The sequence below is a fragment of the Pristis pectinata genome, chromosome 7, assembly GCF_009764475.1.
Source record: "Pristis pectinata isolate sPriPec2 chromosome 7, sPriPec2.1.pri, whole genome shotgun sequence".
NCBI classification, from domain to species: Eukaryota; Metazoa; Chordata; class Chondrichthyes; order Rhinopristiformes; family Pristidae; genus Pristis; species Pristis pectinata.
Genome location: NC_067411.1, coordinates 31659292 through 31678049, shown reverse-complemented (window position 1 = coordinate 31678049; position 18758 = coordinate 31659292). Strand labels below are relative to the sequence as shown.

General features: G+C 42.9%; 1 non-coding gene across 1 annotated transcript; it reads right to left on the bottom strand.

Moving 5' to 3' along the window:
- Positions 1–16956: 16956 nt before the first annotated feature.
- Positions 16957–17101, bottom strand: LOC127572983 (U4 spliceosomal RNA). The gene has a single exon (XR_007956722.1). It is a non-coding gene; the product is annotated as a U4 spliceosomal RNA (small nuclear RNA).
- Positions 17102–18758: the final 1657 nt, after the last annotated feature.

Genomic DNA, 18758 nt, shown 5'->3' with positions numbered 1-18758 from the left:
TGTTTGTGACTTTCTCAACTGATTCTTTTCAGTGTCCATGTCAGTGTGATGGGAATTTAAATTTCAGGCTAATGATGGGAAATGTCAGATAAATATCAAAAAAGCACCTTCACATGAAGGCTATTCAATGACTGGCTGAGTTGCCAGGGACAGTGGTGATCCTGGGATATTGGTCTAATTTACTGAAGGGATTTGGATAAAATAAGGTTGATAGTTTTTATTTTCTCATTCCTAGATGAGATTTGAGAATTTCCAGCAAAGTTAGGTACAGGGAGTCATTCCCCATACCTAACTGTTCATTAGCAAGGGGCAACGAGTAAGTGGAAGTGATGATAGAATAGATGTAGTGAATAATAAAGGCTCTGGAGAAGCAGAACATAAAATCACTCTGCTCGAAGTACCCAGCTTCTCATCTGCACTTCAGGCTACTAAATAACTGGTCCAGGTAAGTCTCTGGTCATTGATGGGTGCAGGACATCAGCGGTCGAGAATTCAACAATGGTAATACCACTGACCAGCCTGAGAGGATGAAGACATATGATCTGAAAGGCCATCTTTCTTTTACTGATCAAGTAATGATGCATTAAAATCACTTTTGCAACATGACACACTGTTTTATTTGATTGCAAATTATTTTGTATTGATATGGTTGCTGATTAACTATTCAACCTTCAAGAGGATCTAACCACTGGAGCTCAAGTCACTGCTAACTGCCAGAGGCATTGAATGCCTGGATAAGAATGTTTTAATTCAAGAATTCTTGTTCCTTGGGAACTAGGGTGTACTAAGAGGTAGGAGGGAGTATTTTTAATCTAATTGCTCAGAAACGAATTAATGGCAGCTCTGCAGGTATGTGGTTAAGTCATATAAAGGGTGAATGTCTGGAAACAACTGGGCTGAGTAACCTCACTGACTAAGTCATGATCCAATCCACATTTTTGGTATTTCCCTATGACAGGGAAGGAAGCCTTTAGCCCATGGAGTCTGTGCCAGCTCTCAGAACATTCCTGTTAATCCCATTTCCCCACTTATTTCCATGTTACATATTCTCTCACACATCCCACTACACCCGGGGTAAGTAACCTGACAACCAGCATTTTCTTGGGATGTGGGACGAAATAGCGAGAATTTATATCTGCATCATTGGAGTTTGAATCTCACTGGAGCTGTGAGACAGCAGTGCAACCTGCAGTGCCAACTGAGCAGTGTCTTTATCCCAACAATGGGATAGCATCCATTAATCGGGTTACTTCACAGATCCAGTTTACTCCACTGGTATAAAAGGATGTGGAAATTGAAAGAATAGAGTCACAGAGTTACACAGCACAGAAACAGGCCTTTAGGCCCAACTCATCCATTCTGAGCTTTATATGAGGCATCTATTAGGTCAGCACCGTTTTTAATAGGCAGTGTTCAACGACAGCTTCTTCCCCACTGCCATCAGGTTCTTGAACCGAACTGAAAAACCTTAACACTATATTGGACTAGGTGTTTATTTCTCTCTTTCAATCTTGCACTAGTGTCGTTAGGTTTATTTTGTTATTTATTTTGCATGTGTAAGTGATGTATAATTTATGTTAATTTAAGTTTATGCTAACTAGTGTTTGTCCTCATCTTGTAATGTACTGTGCTGCTGTTGCAAAAGGCCAATTTTCATGGCATTTATACCCTGGGTATGTATGCATATGACAACACTAAGCTTGACTTGATTTGACAATGGCATAAAGTTACAGCAGGGGAAAGGTCGGTGAGTCAGATCCTCAATGTTGGAGCTCTGTTTCCTATCAAGTAAGAGCTCTGCTGGAGATACAGAAGCATTGAGCCTGTTCTGTAAAACAAATAAGCATAAATCCAACAAGCCCAAGAGGAAACCTGCTGTGTAATGGGCAAAAAAACAAATGAATATGTTAACATCACCAGTTTGGGCAGATGCTAAATGATGTGAATGCTTCATTCTTGAATTGTGACACTGCTGAAATTCTGACCTATTAACAGGCATTTTAACATCATTGTCACCACAAACAGTGTAAATATGCTCTTGGTTTCTGTATTTTTTTGACTATTCAAACGTTTTATCAAATATGGGTCAACTAATTGGAATAGCAATCCATTACTGTCCCTTTGTTTGCATTATGTTACATTTGAAGTATGTGTCGAGCATTCACAAAGTGCAATGAAGGGACTAAAACTCCCATACTCTGAGACAAAGAGCAGCACTGTGTAGTTGGGACAGAGGGAAGGTAAATGGGAACAGCCGTAAGTAATACATCCATGTTGACAGATGGAGCTTTATTTCAACTCTAGATCCCGATCAGGACAAAGATAAAATCGACTACACCAGGAAGCTGGAATCGAAGAAGGTTGAGGATATGTCTGAAAGCGAAGTGCTCCAGGTGCTTGAGTCATATTATGGACGGCACCCATATTACGCCATGAACAGACGGATGCTAGATGATGCTAATCAGGATGAGGGACAGAACAAGAAGCAGCCTGCTTTTCCAAATGGTTTCATCCAACCAAGGTTGAGCAAAGGAGGAAATGCAATCAGAGAAAAATGTTGCAAAAGCAGCTGTACTGCAAAAGAGATCTACAATTCGTGTCAACACACAATGATGTAAACTGTAATCTAGTCTGTGGAATGTCGTAGAGTCATACAGCACAGAAACAGCCCCTTCAGCACACCATCTCCACACTGACCATTGTCCATATCTATACTAGTTTTATTTGCCTGCATTTGATCCATAGCTCTCTATGCCTTGACACATGTCTGTAACACATGAATGCAGAATCAGTCAGCTCTGAGGCCAGAAGGGTATATTTTGTGAATTAAAATTTCCTACAATTTTGCTGACAGCCCATTTTGAGAATCAGGTTGCAGGGGTTACCAGATCCAACAGGATTTTCTTTCCATAATGGTTGAGAAATCCTGAACAGTCCCATGACTTCTACCCCTGAAATCCCACAAATGGGGGAAAAGCTCTAAAATGGGAGTGGAAATTCATTGCATTTATCTGATAGTCTCCATTAAAATAATTTTGCTGGATGTTGTGTCTGGTATGTGTGGTCTTGTCAACAGATTGAATTTCTGAATATAGTAAAATTCATTTGCACCTCTGCTTCTATCAGTTTCCTTTCATTCTTTGACCACAGGCATTTGTCCAAACATTGTGCTTCATTGACTGAGGGATTTCGGTCAGTTTCCAATGATCCGCACACTACCATTTAGAACACAAACAAAAGCAGAAAATGCTGCAAACATTCAGCAGGTCAGGAATATAAATGGGCAGAGAAACAATTGAACCTTTGGGTCAGGAATCCTTCACCGGAATAGGGAAAGTGAGAAGAAGTTTAAGTTGCAGAGTAGTGAAGAGAACAATGGTAATGTCTACTGTCTCGCTCTCTGTAATTTAAAACAGAGTTGCACAGCACAGAAACAGGCCCTTCGGCCCAACACATTTATGCCGACCTAGGTGCCTATCTAAGCTGGTCCTATTTGTCTGCATTTGGACCATATCCCACTTAATTTTTCCTATCCATAGAGCATAGAACAGTACAGCACAGGAAGAGGCCCTTCAGCCCACGACGTCTGTGCCGATCATGATGCCAATTCAAACTAATCCTATCTGTCTGCATGTCCCTCCATTCCCTGCCTTTCCATGTGCTTTTTCAAAAGCCTCATATCTGCTTCCACCATCTCCCCTGAAGCATGTTCCAGGCACCTACCATTCTCTGCGTGAAAAAACTTGCCTCCTAAGTCTTCTTTAAATTCCCCCTCTCACCTTAAAGCTATGTCCTCTAGTATTTGACATTTTCACCCTGGGGAAAAAGATTCTTACTGTATACCCTATCTATGCCTCTCATAATTTTATATACTTCTATCAGGTCTCCCCTCACCCTCCGCTGCTCCAGAGGAAACAGTCCAGGTTTGTTCAACCTCTCCTCATAGTTCATACCTTCTAATCCAGGCAACATCCTGGTGAACCTCTTCTGCACCATTTCCTAAGGCTCCACATCCTTCCTGTAATGCAGGAACTGGAACTGCACATAATATTCCAAATGTGGCCTAACCAAAGTTTTATACAGCTGCAACATGACTTCCGAAATGTTATGCTCAACACCCTGACTGATGAAGGCAAGCGTGCTTTAGCCTTCTTTACCACTCTATCTACTTGTGTTGCCACTTTCAGGGAGCTATGGACTTGTACCCCAAGATTCCTCTTTACATCAGTGCTCCTAAGGGTCCTGCCGTTACTTTTGTCTTAAGTTTGACCTCCCAAAGTGCACTACCTTGCACCTGTCTGGTTTAAAGTCCATCTGCCATATTTCTGCCCACATTTCCAACTAATCTATATCCTGCTGAATCCTTTGACAGACTTTCTCACTATCCACAACTCTGCCAATTTTTGTGTCACCTGCAAACTTGCAAATCAGCCCACCTACATTTTTATCTAAATTATTTTTATATATCACAAAAAACAGGGGTTCAACATTGATGCTTGCTAAACACCAGTGGTCACAGACCTCCAATCAGAATAACACCCCTCCCCCACCACCCTCTTCTCCAATGCCCATGCCAGTTTTGAATCCAGTCTGCCAAGTATCGATGAATCTCATGTGCATTAGTCTTCTGAATCAGCCCTCCATGAGAGATTGTGTTGAAAGCTTTACTACGGTCCATGTAGACAACATCCATAGCATTATCCTCATCAAACATCTTCGTCACCTCCTCAAAAAGCTTAATCAAATTTGTAAGACATGACCTCCCCTGCACAAAGCTATGATGACTATTCCTAATCAGTCAATGCTTTTCTAGCTGTGATTAGCTCTTATCTCTAAGATTCTTCTCCAATAGTTTCCCTACCACTGATGTAAGTCTCACCAGCCTATAGTTTCCTGGTTTGTTTCCATTGCCTTTCATAAACAGAAGAACAATATTGACTATTGCCCAGTCCTCTGGGACCTCACCTGTGACTAAAGAGGATACAAAGATCTCTGTCAAGACCCCAGCAACCTCCTCCCTTGCCTCTATCAATAACCTGGGATAGGTCCCATCAGGCCTGGGGATGTATCCATGTTAATGTTCTTCAGCAGACCCAACACCTCCTCCTTCTTGATATCAACATGCCCTAGAATATCAGCATACCCCTCCCAGACCTCACTATCTTCCACGTCTTTCTCCTTGGTGAACACCGATGTGAAGTACTCATTTAGTATCTTGCCCACATTCCCTGTCCCTAGGCCTAAATTCCCACCTTTGTCCTTGAGTGGTCCTCTTGCTTTTAATGTATGTATAAAATGCCTTAGGATTCACTTTAGTCCCACTCACCAAAGGCATTTCATGGCCCCTTCTTAGCCCTCCTGACTCCATGTTTAAGTTCTCTCATGCTTCCTTTATATTCCTCAAGGGCCTTGTGAAATTTCAGCTTCCTAGACCTTACATATGCTTCCTTTCTCTTTTTGACTAAATTTGCAACTTCTCTCATCATCCAAGATTCCCAAACCTTGTCATCCTTGTCTTTTTTCTTAACAGGAAGATGTTAGTCCTGAATTCTGACCAGCTGACCTTTAAATGATTCCCATATATCAGATGTGGACTTCCGAAAACCGGCCACTCCCAATATACTCTTCCCAGCTCTTGTCCAATACTGTTATAATTAGCCTTTCCCCAATTTAGCATGTCCCGCAAGGTCCAGTCTTATCCTTATCCATAACTATCTGAAATCTTATGGAGTCCATGAACCTGTCCAAATGTCTTTTAAGCATTGTAATTTAACCCGCCTCTACCACTTCCTTTGGCAGCTCGTTCCATATACCCACCACCCTCTGTGTGAAAAACTTTCCCCTCAGATCGGCACCGTAGCGGTTAATGCGACGCTATTACAGCGCCAACGATCGGGGTTCGATTCCCATCGCTGTCTGTAAGGAGTTTGTACGTTCTCCCATGTCTGTGTGGGTTTCCTCCGGGTGCTCCAGTTTCCTCCCACATTGCAAAGACGTACGGGTAGGTTAATTTGGGTTTAAAATGGGCGGCGTGGACTCGTTGGGCCGGAAGGGCCTGTTACCACGCTGTAAATAAAATTTTAAAAAATTAAAAATTAAATCTCCTTTAAATATGTCCCCTCTCACCTTAAAACTTTGCTCTCTAGTTTTAGACTCCACTACCCTGAAAAGATTGTGACCATCCAGCTTATCTATGCCTTTCATGATTTTATATACCGCTATAAGGTCACTTATTTTCACTATTTTCCAGTTCGGATTAAGGTCCTTGACCCAAAGCGTGCACTCTGTTTCTCTCCCTCCTGATGTTACCTGAGTGCTTGCATTAGATCCCAACATCTGAAGCTTGGACCAACTATCACTGGTCCAAGCATAGCTCTAAGGAGAAGTGGACATGCAACATTTGACAGAATGTGGCATCAGGGAATCCTGGTAAAACTGAAGTCAACAAGAATCAAGGACAAAAATCTCCGCCACTGTAGTCATAGGAAACACTGAGGAAGATGGTTGTGGTAGTTGTTGCAGGTTCATCTTCTCAGCCTTAGGGCAAGGCAGCAGTAGATCCTCCTCAAGACATTTACAAGTGTGGATATTTGCTGGTGGTTGCAGTGCTCAGGAAGTGAAACACTCTGTGACCAAACACAACAAAATCTAGATAATATTCATCGATGGGCCATAAGTGGCAAGTGACGTTTATGTCATTCAAGTGCCCGGAATAGGGCAGCTCTAAAAAAGAGTCTAATTCCCCTTCCGTTTGACATCCAATGACATTATCATTGCCAAAAACATTACCTTCAACATCCAATAGTTTACAGTAGCCATAAATTTAACTAGAGTAGCCATAAAATATTATAATTACAAGAGCAAAATTAAGGCTAGGAATCTTTAGCATTAAACTCCATCTGCCATAGAGTCATATAGCATGGAAACAGGCCATTTGGCCCACCGCATCCATGCCAACCAGTGGGCACCCATCCACATTTATCCCATCTTCCAGCACTTCTCTGCCTGGGCGATTCAAGTGCTGATCTAGACACTTCTCAAATGCTGTCAGTGACTCTGCTTCCACCTCTTTCTCCGGCAGTGTATTCCAGGTACCTACCACTCTCTGGGTGAAGAAGATACTCCTCAAATCCCCCCTAAATCTCTCACCCCTTGGCCTAAATCTCTAATCTTATGTTGAGTAGGGGTCAGAACAAGCACCACACAAGGAATAACTGAAAAACTTTGACATCCGGTTTAGCTAAGCCCCCAGCTTAATCAGCTGTCAAATCTGTCAATTTTTTTCCCTGTTAGAGAAATTTAGCTATAAGGAGAAGTTGGACAAACCTGGATTATTTGCCCTAGAGTGTTGGAGGCTGAGGGGCAAATTGATAGAGGTATGTAAAATTATGAGAGGTATAGATGGGGTAGATAGAACCTTCCTCCCAGGGTGGAAATGTCGAATACCAGAGGGCATAGCTTTAAGGTGAGAGGGGGAAAGTTTATAGGAGATGTATGAGGCAAATTTGTTACACAGAGAATGGTAGATGCCTGGAACGTGCTGCCAGGGGAAGTGATGGAAGCAGATGTAATAGTGGCGTTTAAGAGGCATTTATACAGGCCCATGAACAAACAGGGAATAGAGGAATATAGATTATGTGTAGGCGGATGGGATTAGTTTAATTTGGCATAATGGTTGACACAGACATCATGGACCGAAGGGCCTGTTCCTGTGCTGTACTGTTCTATGTTCTATGTTCTAAAATATGAATGTTTGCATACATCTCAGACTTTGAGAAATTTTCAAAAGTATTAATAATCAAACATTAGAAAATTGTTAAAAATTAAACTAAAACTAAGAAAAAACGTTTTTAAACAATTAAATGCATTGTGCTTGGTTACACATTGAGCTTTAAATTACTTATGTTGCTTCCTAATAGACATTTATTTCTAACCCTATTCTCTGCATTTGCACAGAAATCCTGATTTTGTTAGTACTTGCCCAGAGAAGCGCAAGCTAATTATCCCTTTAGCCTGGGTGTCTATCATAGAGCATAGAACTGTACAGCACAGAAACAGGCCTTATGGCCCATGATGTTGTGCCAAACTAACTAAACTAGTAATTAAGCACTTAACTAAACTAATCCATTCTGCCTACACAATGTCCCTATCCCTTCGTTCTCTGCGCATTCATGTGCTTATCTAAGAGCCTCCAAAGCACCTCTATCGAATCTGCCTCCACCAGTCTCTGTGTAATAAACTTGCCCTGCATATCTCCTTTGAATTTACCACCCCTCACCTTAAATGTACGTCCTCTAGTTATGGAGTCATAGAGCAACACAGCACAGATCCAGGCCCTTCGGCCCAATGAGTCCATGCCGACCACGGTGCCCACCCAGCTAGTCCCAATTTCCTGCATTCGCCCCAATATCCCTCCAAGCTCCGCCTCTCCATGTATCTATTCAAGCGCTTCTAAAATGATATTATTGTACCTGCCTCAACCACTTCCTCTGGCAGCTTGTTCCATATACTCATCACCCTCTGCGTGAAAATGTTGCCCCTCAGGTCCCTTTTAAATCTTTCCCCTCTAGCCCCATGGTTTTGGGCTCCCCTACACTGGGGAAAAGGCTGTTACCATCCACCTTATCTATGCCTCTCATAATTTTAAACATTTCTATAAGGTCACCTCTCATTCTCCTACGTTCGAAAGAATAAAGACCTAACCTGGCCAACCTCTCCCTGTAACTCAGACCCTCTAGTCCTGGCAACGTCCTTGTAAATCTTTTCTGCACTTTTCAGTATTTGACCCTGGGAGGAAGATACCGGCTGTCTACTCTGTCTATGCCTCTCACAATCTTATAAACATCATACCTGCTTCTAATCACTCCTTCAATACCAAGAGGTTTGGAGTTGGTGCAGGTTGGAGCACGGAGCTCCAAACTGGCAGAGTTGGTGTCAAATTGGTGTGGCACACTGACTGGCATTATGATTTGCCTCTGTCTGTGCCCTGCACAGTTCCGTTCAGGGGCCATGTTTTGTGAGCCATGTTTTGCACACCTATGTGTCTTGAGATTTGATACCATTTTGGCCCCTGTGAGCTTTAGATATCAGTTACAGATACTGATTGGTTAGACTAAACATTAATCAAAGAACAAGTTGTAGTTAGGTTCAGTTTGGACATTATGGTTTTGAAGTGTTGGAAAAATTTCAAAGAGAATGAGAAAATGAGATTAGTGGTTAATGCAAGACAGTGATAAGTCACTGTAAGGTAGCAAAACTGCTATAAACAGAAGGAAGAAAAAAATGTAAAGGCAGAGGTACAAAGCACTCAAGACAGTGAGCTGAAATGGAGGGCCTGGTGTTCATGATAGCCAGTGGGCTGTTGTTGTCCTTTGTAAACTCTGGAAGGTCAATGACCTATGATACAGAATTTGTACACCTTTGTGGTCAGCATTATCTAAGGAAGTGGCTGCTTATCTGTGAGGGTAGTAACCAAAAAGTTCCTCCTCCTCTGCAGCTTGGTGAGTTTTGAATTCACTGCTGTTTTTTAAAATTGAGGAATAGTTTCTGATTGTTAACAAGGTAGGTAAATGTATTTACAATTAAACTCTGTGGCATTATAGCAGGAGAGTGCAGTAGTGTAGCTAGTTGAGCTACTGCCTCACACAGTGCCAGAGACATGGGTTCAGTCCTGACCTCGGGTGGTGTCTGTGTGGAGTTTGCACTTTCTCCACTGTGACTGCATGGGTTTCCTCCCACAGCTCAAAGACATGTGGGTTATTAGATTGATTGGACACTGTAAATTGCTTCTAGATTATAGATAACTGGTAGAATCTGGGGGGAGTTAATGAGAATGTGGGGAGAATAAAAAATGGGATTAATGTAGGATGAATGTAAATAGGTGAATCAGAATCAGGTTTATTATCACTGACGTATGTCATGAAATCTGTTGTTTTGTGGCAGCAGTACAGTGTAAGACATAAAGACATAAAAGTTACTATATGTTGCAAAAATAAATAAATAGTGCAAAAGAGTCATTGTGGGCTCAGTGGGTTGAAGGGCTTGTTAACATGCCGCATGTCTCCATGACTATGAGGAATACAGGAATCATGCTAGCTTCCTGATTGAAATGTAGATAAATATAGAATAAATTCACTTGGACCAGAAGGTTCCTATTTCAATCTTTAACTTTATTGAGCTTGGTTAGTTAGTGAGGTAGAATTGGCCCCAGCAACCTTAAAACAGGAAGTTAAATCAATCAGCCAGCCATTGCAAGGGACCGTTGTTGAATTTGGGCTCTGACACACCTTCTTTGAAAGATATCATAACCCTGCTACCTCCGCCGGCTTTGTAAGAGCAGCTTTACTGCAGAACTGTTGGGTGTTTTTGTCAGTATTTCCAAGTAGTCAATTACTAGGAGTCAGCTGTATGTTATTAGTAATTACTAATACAGGGAAATGGATAGGGTTGGGGTAGAATTGTAATATCAGATTGTAGAATGAGAGAATCAAGTAAACTGAGAGAGTAAAATAACAGTGTTGAAATTACCTGGAGAACATATTAAATGTTCTGCAATTTCTCCTGGCATATTTCAGGGGACTTACCTTTAAGCACACGTGTGTTTGTTCAGATTTCGACAGGTCAAATGAGTTACAGTTAACACTTAAGGAGCCAATCCACCCATAACCTGCAATCAAAGTGTTGAGGCTTTCATTGAGGGCTGGGAATTTTCCTGGAGCAGTTTCAATATTGTGGTCAATATCATGTGAAGAAACCTCAGGGAAGATCTGGAATTTCACTGGAGGAACCAGAGCTGGTCTGAGGAAATTCCCAGCCAGCATTTTTTAAAACCAAATATCAGTATTGGAATTGGTTTATTATTGTCACATGTACCGAGGTACAGTGAAAAAACTTGTCTTGCATACTGTTCATACAAATCAATTCATTACACAGTGCATTGAGGTAGTACAAGGTAAAACAATAACAGAATGCAGAATAAAGTGTAACAGCTACAGGGGAAGTGCAGTGCAGGTAGACAGTAAGATGCAAGGTAGTGCTTTCTATGGTGCATCGATAAAAATTGGTAAGGGTTGATGGGATCATGCCAAATTTCTTTAGCCTCCTGAGGAAGTAGAGGCACTGGTGAACTTTCTTGGCTGTGGCATCTATGTGGTTGGACCAGGACAGGCTATTGGTGATGTTCGCTCCTAGGAACTTGAAGTTCTCAACCCTTACAACCTCAGCACCATTGATGTAGACAGGAGAATGTCCACTGCTCCCCTTCCTGAAGTCAATGACCATTTCTTTTGTTTTGCTGACATTGAGGGAAATGTTGTCATGCAACCATGTTACTAAACTCTCTATCTCCTTCCTGTACTCTGACTCATTGTTATTTGAGATACAGCCCACTACAATTAGCTTAAATTGGATCAAGAATCACAATTGGATCAACCATTCTCAGCATTAAAGGATTTCAAGTTTCAGGTTAACTTATTTCCTCGTTCTACTTTTCAACTTTTCAAACTGCTTTAAATTTCACATGTGATAGTGCTAGAGAGCGTGTAGAGGAAATTCACCAAGGTGTTATCTTGGATGGCGCATTTCATTGTTCTGGGCCTTTTTCTATAAACTCAGGGTTTATAACCGGTGCTGAGCCACAATATCATTGGTCAGATGTAGATTATCTAATACCAATGATATGGTGAGTATGTTTAATTGTAGTGAATGGTATCAAACTGATGACAGACAAACCATAATTCTGAAGGTTTATCTTTTGATTCCCTTTAGTAGAGGAAAATGGGCATCTGTTTGGTTACTGGTCATTTTATAACAAAACCCAACAGTGAAATGACCTCCATTGTGTGAACTCAGATATAAATTTGCAAATTTCCATAAGATAAGATAAGATAAGATATCTTTATTAGTCACATGTACATCGAAACACACAGTGAAATGCATCTTTTGCGTAGAGTGTTCTTGGGGGCAGCCCGCAATTGTCGCCACATTTCCAGCACCAACATAGCATGCCCACAACTTCCTACCCCATACGTCTTTGGAATGTGGGAGGAAACCGGAGCACCCGGAGGAAACCCACGCAGACACAGGGAGAACGTACAAACTCCTTACAGACAGTGGCCGGAATTGAACCTAGTTCGCTGGCGCTGTAATAACGTTACGCTAACTGCTACACTATCTTCTGATATTCAGAGATACTTAAGTTCTCTAGAAATAAATATTGTTAAATACAGTTAATTAAAATAGATTCATTTCAATAATAAACATTAAACTGATGTAAAATAATTTTTAAAAAAACATATCCTTTACATCCTTCCGTCTCAGGTCAAGGATGCCCATTCAGGAATCTGATCCTCAGCCAGGTCTAACCTGACGTGGATTCAGAATTGTAATTCCCTACTGAAATGTGGGAAATCCCAGCAAGTCCCAGCTCTGTTGTTGGACTCTCCATGGAGTCCAGTGTTGGAGTGACAAATCCATTAAACAAGTCTGGAAATTACATTGGTTCTGAGTGAATCTGGGACTTAATTGTGCGGGAACAGCTGAATGTTGTCTTGTTCCCCTTGAAACCAATGACTGGAGGCCATGCAATTTGGCCCAACTTAGGAACATTAAATACAGAAGTAGAGACATTATGCTCCAACTTTCTAAGAACCTTGGGTAGACCTCAGCTGGAGTGTTGCATGCTGTTTTGGTCACCAAAGTTATAAGAAAGGATGTGATAGCACTGGAGAGGGTGCAGAGGAGATTCATCAGGATGTTGCCTAGGGTGAAGCAGTTCAATTATGAGGAAAGACTGGAGAGGCTGGGTCTGTTTTGCCTGGAGCAGAGGTTAAGAAGGGACATGGCTGAGGTATAGAAAATTATGAGGGGTATTGATGAGTAGACTGCAGGAAACTTTTCCCCATATCAGAGGTAGATAAAACTAGAGGATATCGATTTAGGGTAAGGAGGAAAAGATCTAGAGGGGATATAAGGGGGACCTTCTTCACCCAGAGAGTGGTCAGTACCTGGAATGCAGTGCCAGAGAGAGTGATTGAAGCTGGGTTACTGATAGCATTTAAGAAGTATCTAGATGAGTACGTGAATCGCTTAGGCATGGAGAGCAATGGACCAAGTGCTGGGTGATAGGATTAATATGGAAGGATGCCAACTGGTTAACATGGATGAGTTGGGCCAAATGGCCTGTTTCCCTGCTGTATGAATCTATGAATCCATTAATGCTCCAAACAGGAAGAAGTGTTTGTGGAGAACACATGTTATCTGACAGCTTTGACACTTGGTTAGATCTCCTGACTTGGTTTAATTGGCTGTAAAAGATCTTTTGTGGGGAGAGTTTCTTCAGGTCCTGGTAAGTGATGCCATTTTCAGCCAAGAGGTCTTTAGGTACAAAAAGCTGTGATCACCATATTGGAGACAGCTTCATTCAGGAAGTGACTGCTGGAAGATCCTCATCAGGTAACTGTAACCCTGCAGGTGGGGGAGGACAGGGAGCGCAGGCAGCTGATGTAAGGCAGCCCAATACAGACAGCGATGGGTCCACCAGTGTCTGTGCACTTGAGGAAAGAATGATAAGGGGGTGACTGATTCTATTCCATGAGGCATTAGCACCAATGCTGGACAAAACAATGTAAGGACATTAGGAGCAGGAGTAGGCCATTCAAGCTGGCACTCTTGTCCATCGAGGTCATGGCTGATCAGATAGTTCCATAGCATTTTCCTGCACTATCCCCATATTTCCATGATTCCTTTAATATTCAGAAAGCTTTGGATCACTGTCCTGATGCAGGGTCTCGACCCAAAATCTTGACAATTCCTTTCTCCCTACAGATGCTGCTCGACCCACTGAGTTCCTTCAGCAGTTTGTTTTTTGCATCAGAAATCTATTGATGTCTGTTATGAGTAAACTCAATGACTGAACCTCCTGGATAAAGCATTCCAAAGATTCACCATCCCTTGAGTGAAGAGATTTCTCCTTTCCTCAGCCCCAAATAGCCTACCCACTATCATGATACTATGACCCTGATTTTATTCTTACTGCATCCAGCTTGTTAAGCCCTGTAAGAAATTTGTAAGTTTCAATGAAATTGCAGCTAACTCTTCTAAACCCCAAAGGACACAGGCCTAGTCTTTTCACTGTCTCATCATATACCACACCTTCCATCCAAGGAACTGGTCGGGTGAATTTTGTTCCACTTCCTCATTTTTAAATAAGGAGACCAAAACTGTACACATTACTCCAGGTGTGATCTAGTCAAGGCCCTATATAATTACAGTAAGACATATTTACTCTTGTATCAAACTTTCTTGCCATAAAGGCAAATGTACCACTGCTGTACATAAGTATTCAAGCTAAGAATGAGAGAAGCCCGTTGTTGCAAGTAATGAGCAAAGTAAAAGCCCGATGTTTGAAGGAATAGGGGTAGAATAATTGGTCAAGGACAAAGCCATTGAAATAGGTGCAAAACAACTAATGGAAATAAACTAGAGCAGTGATTAATTAAAATCAATAATGTTGTCTTTATAGCAAGTCCATATAATGTGAAAGAACCTGGAACAACATAGTAGTGACTCAATAATGGGAGCCATCACTGGCTATACGGTGGCATTGCAGGGACAAAAGTGGCTGATCAGGAGAAAGAATTGGGGCAAATGACAATGAGTTGAATTTTATTCAGTACTGATGCCTACAAAATGGGAATTCAGGTTTTAGGGTAATGATGGGGAATCCTTAGAGAGATATTGGAAAAGCACCTTCACACAGTGGCAGGTCAACACCTGAAGTGAGCTACTGGGACAATGGAGGACACTAGAGCATTGGTTTAATACACGTTATAGCTAGAAGAATTGGGAAGAAATAGAACCGGCAATTTTTCACTGTTATCATGCCTTTATCGGATGCAGGAATTGTCAACTAGCCTCATCCCTAAATGCCTTTGAAATGATGAGGGGTTAATCTTCCGAAAATTTTATCGTCAGTATGGTATAATCACTCCCACGGTGTTGAAAGCCAGGGGATTCTGGGATCTTTATGCCTGAAGTGTGAGAGCAGATGGACTCTATGATCAAGCACAACATTCCTTCACAGCTCCTGTTTTCTCCAGTGTTGTGTAGGAATGTGAGGTTCACAAGAATTGTGAATTCCAATAGATTTAATGGGCAGTAGCAAGTAGTTACAGGTCATCGAATCAACTCCGCAGTTTTGGAGCTCTGTCTCCAACCACAAGTGAGGTTGCATTGGGGAGCACAAAAATTGACATTAATCTCTGAGGAAAATAAATAAAACTACTGTAAAACTAAAAAGCATCTGTTGGTCGTTAGGCAAAAAACTATGGGAAGATGTTCACTTTACCATATGTCAGGGGATTTGCTGGTGTGAATGTCCCACTCTTAAACTGAGACACTAAATTTAAATGTTGATTTGTTGATTGGCATATTAACTACATTCTTGCCTCCAGCAATGTGAAATATGTCTTTGGTTTCTCTCCTATTGAAGTAATTGGAATAGTCCACTATTAGTGCCCCTTTCTCTGTACAGTGAACCATCTAAAGAGTGGAGTCAGAAAAGTCACAACTGTAATGAGGGGACTGAAGTATTCACTCTCTGAGGTAGAGTTAGCAGTGTGCAGACACAAGGGACTGCAGATGCTGGAACCTGGAGCAAAAAAACAATCTGCTGGAGGAACTCAGTGCGTAAGGCAGCATTTGTGGAGGGAAATGGACAGTCGATGTTTTGGGTTGAAACTCTTTGTCTGGACTGAAAGAGTAGAAGGAGGTAGCTAGTATGAAAGAGGTGAAGGGATGGCGTGGGGCAAGAACTGGCAAGTGATAGGTGGATCCAGGTAATGTGTATGGTGATAGACAGATGGAAGAGAGAGGAGTTGAAATAGTGACAGAGACTTTTGGGAAAACCATAAAGTCAATCAAAATGGTCCACTCATGCTCATGCATGTTTATTTTAGCTCTAGATTCCACCCAGGACACAAATTTCTTCAAGAATCTAAACGTGGAGAATGTTGAGGGGATGACCGAAGCTGATGTGATTCACACACTTGAGTCATATTATGGACAGCGACCATATTACACAGCAGATGACCAAGGTGAAGAAATGCTCGATGGTGTTATTCAGGCTGAGCAGCCTGACTTTCCAAATGGTTTCTTCCAACCAAGGTTGAGCAAAAGAAGAACTACAATCAGAGAAAAATGTTGCAGAAGCAGCTGTACTGCAAGAGAGATCTATAACTTCTGCACATTTCTACAGTGATATCAGTTGTATTCTAGTTTGTATGATGTCTGTACATATGGATTCAGAATGAGTCGGTTTGTTGACAGAAGGCACATTTTATGAAGTCAAGCTCCCTACAATGATATTTTGCTGACAGCCCATTTTGGGAATCAGGATGCAGGACTTACTAGATCTGACAGGATTTTTTTTCAATATTGGTTGGGAAATCCTGAACAGTCTGGTCACCTCTGCCCCTGTATTTCCACAAAGGGTGCAGATGGGGAAAGCTCTAATGTGGGAATGCTAATTCATCAAATTCATCTTCTGCTGTTCAGTAATTCTTGTTGCATCTCTGTCTGGTATGTGTTGTCTTATTGTCCGACTGAAGTCCTAAAAGTAGTAAAAATCATTTGCACTTCTGACTGATTCAGTTTCTTTTCATTCCCTGACCTAGGATATGTTTGCAAATGATGTACTTCATTGACAGAGAGAGATTCTTTTCTTGGTGTTCTGTTGTCGCATCCTTCATTATTTTCTTATTTTCTTTACATCATTATAAGAGAAACTGCGACCATTTCCGGTTTCTATACTATGGTGCGGAAATTCAGCCATGGGATGACAGGATGGAGGGTGATATTGACCCATCTTTCACTTTGTTATTCAGCCCTTCATTCCTTGGAGATTTATGTCGCTGTCTGGTGGAGAGAGATTACCTTGTAGAGGAGACAGGTGTTCTGTAATCTAAATCAGTGCGAAAATAAACTCCAGGGATAGTTATAATTCTTAGAAGGGTTCAACAGGAATTTGGGAATATTTTTCAACATGCAATAATTGCGCCATGGGTGAAGCTCTTCGGCCGCAATACTGCCACTGCGCAAAACTTTTGCAAAGATTTGCTATGGTTATCCAAAAGGCTTAATGATCTCCATCTGCAATATATCATTCTTGAATTCCATGTTCCTGTGAATCACACAATGAAAGGTATTGACCCTGTTGTGCCTGTCTTGGGTCTTTGAAAGACCCGTGTCTTTAGTCCCATTTCACTGCCCTTTCCCCAGAGCCCTGTAAAATATTCCATTTTAAGTATTCATCAAATTCCTGTTTGAAAATTATTATTGAATCTATTTCTGTCAGTCTCTCCGTGTGTTCTGGATCATAACCATGAGTTGTGTAACTTTACTTTGATTGTAGCGATTCACCGCACCGGAATCGAACCGGCTCCCGACATCACAACGTCGTCGGAGGCCCTGATCCAAGATGGTGCGGGGCCCTCCTTCTTCCCCAGCGTTGGGCTGGGAAAGCCCGCGCGCGGGAAGGTCAGGTGACATGCGCGTGACGTCAGCGCGGGAACTGTAGCGCGGGAATTGCTTGGCTATTAAAGGCGCACCGCGCCCCTGTCGGCATTCGACCTTCGATTTCGAAACCAGCGACTCTGTGTCTTCATTTGGCAGTGTGTAGCTAGCCGCTACATTGGTGACCCCGACAGGCCCAAACCTTTTTGGACCCACGACGTCTGCACAGCAAGAGGTACAGGCAGTAGCCCTTAAACTGCCCACCTTCTGGACCTTCTGGCCCAGTGTCTGGTTTGACCAGACCGAGGCTCAGTTCCAGGTTCGCCAGATCACCAGGGACGACACCAAGTACTATTACGTGGTGGGCGCCCTCGACCAAGACACCGCCGCCCAGGTCAAGGATTTCATCTAGGCGCCCCCGGAGGAGGAGAAGTACGATAAGTTCAAGACCCTCCTCCTTGAGACTTTCAGCCTTTCCTGACGCGAGCGAGCCTCCCGCCTCCTCCACCTCAATGGGTTGGGCGGCAGGCACCCCTCCGCGCTCATGAATGAGATGTTGGCCCTGGCAGACGGGCATAAGCCCTGCCTGCTGTTTGAGCAGATCTTCCTGGAGCAGTTACCTGACGACGTCCACCTGATCCTGGCGGATGCCGATTTCAGCGAACCCTGGAAGGTGGCCACCCGAGCGGATGTCCTTTGGCAGGTGAAAAAGGAGAACGGGGCGTCCGTTGAGCATATTGCCACGCCACGTACCCAGCGGCCCAGCAGGCCAGACCCGGCGATTGAACGCCTCCCACCCGCCACCAGGTCTGAGGCACCAACTGACCAATGGTGTTTCTACCACCGGTGGTGGGGCGCTGACGCCCGCAGATGCCGGCCACCATGCTGGTTTTCTGGGAAACGCCAGAGCCAGCCGCTGCTGATGGCTACGGCGGCTGGCCACCCGGATAGCCTCTTGCATGTGTGGGACAGGCATTCTGGACATCAGTTCCTAGTGGACACCGGAGCTGAAGTCAGCGTCGTGCCTCCCAATGGCAGCGAGACTTGCAACTGTACACCAGGACCCACCCTCAGAGCCGCCAACGGCAGCGCCATTCGGACCTTTGGCACCCGGTTGGTACACCTCCGGTTCGGCACCTGCGACTTCACTTGGAGGTTCATCCTGGCTGCCGTCGCGCAACCACTCCTTGGGGCTGACTTCCTTCGTGCCAACAGTCTGCTGGTTGACCTGCGGGGTAAGCATTTGG